Here is a 657-nt window from a genome sequence, read left to right as displayed (position 1 = left end):
CAGGAGAGACACCCACTTCATTTTGTCGGCTGAATGATTGACCCCAAAGATTGGACCGAAAGGGCACTTTAGCATCGGCGATTAAAGGGGCATATTGTGTTTATATCATCACAAAATATATTATCGATATATTATAGTAGATTTAAAGTTGGATTTATAGTACATCCACCCGCATATACAGTATACTCAGGTAAAGCAGTATGTACCCACTATACACAAATCTTGGCTGTGTGACTGTTCATATCATCTTAAAATATATGTAAACTATTATATGCCAATTGTTGCAAAGCTCTCTAAATAAGTTTGAATATAACTAGTATATCCAACTTCATCCACATACATACAGTAAACTCTTGTAAAGAGATACTATATAGCAAATCTCAACTGCCTGATTGTTTAGATTGTCGCAAAATGTAAACTATATTATCACACACAGCTCTCTATATAATATATGGATATATAAGTATATCCAACTTTATCTGTTTACTCAAGCAAATCAATAAACAGTAGGCTATATAGGCCTTGTTGGGATCATCACAAAATGTAAATTATATTATTGCCCAGCTCTTATCTGCTAAAAGCAACTATAAAAGGCATGAGGACATTAAGGTATTATACAAAATTAACATCATGATTTATGTTAAGCAGCTTTGAAAC

This window comes from Sinocyclocheilus grahami, unplaced genomic scaffold (assembly GCF_001515645.1).
Source record: "Sinocyclocheilus grahami isolate Dianchi unplaced genomic scaffold, SAMN03320097.WGS_v1.1 scaffold2020.1, whole genome shotgun sequence".
Taxonomy (NCBI): Eukaryota; Metazoa; Chordata; class Actinopteri; order Cypriniformes; family Cyprinidae; genus Sinocyclocheilus; species Sinocyclocheilus grahami.
This window is presented reverse-complemented; position numbering follows the sequence as displayed.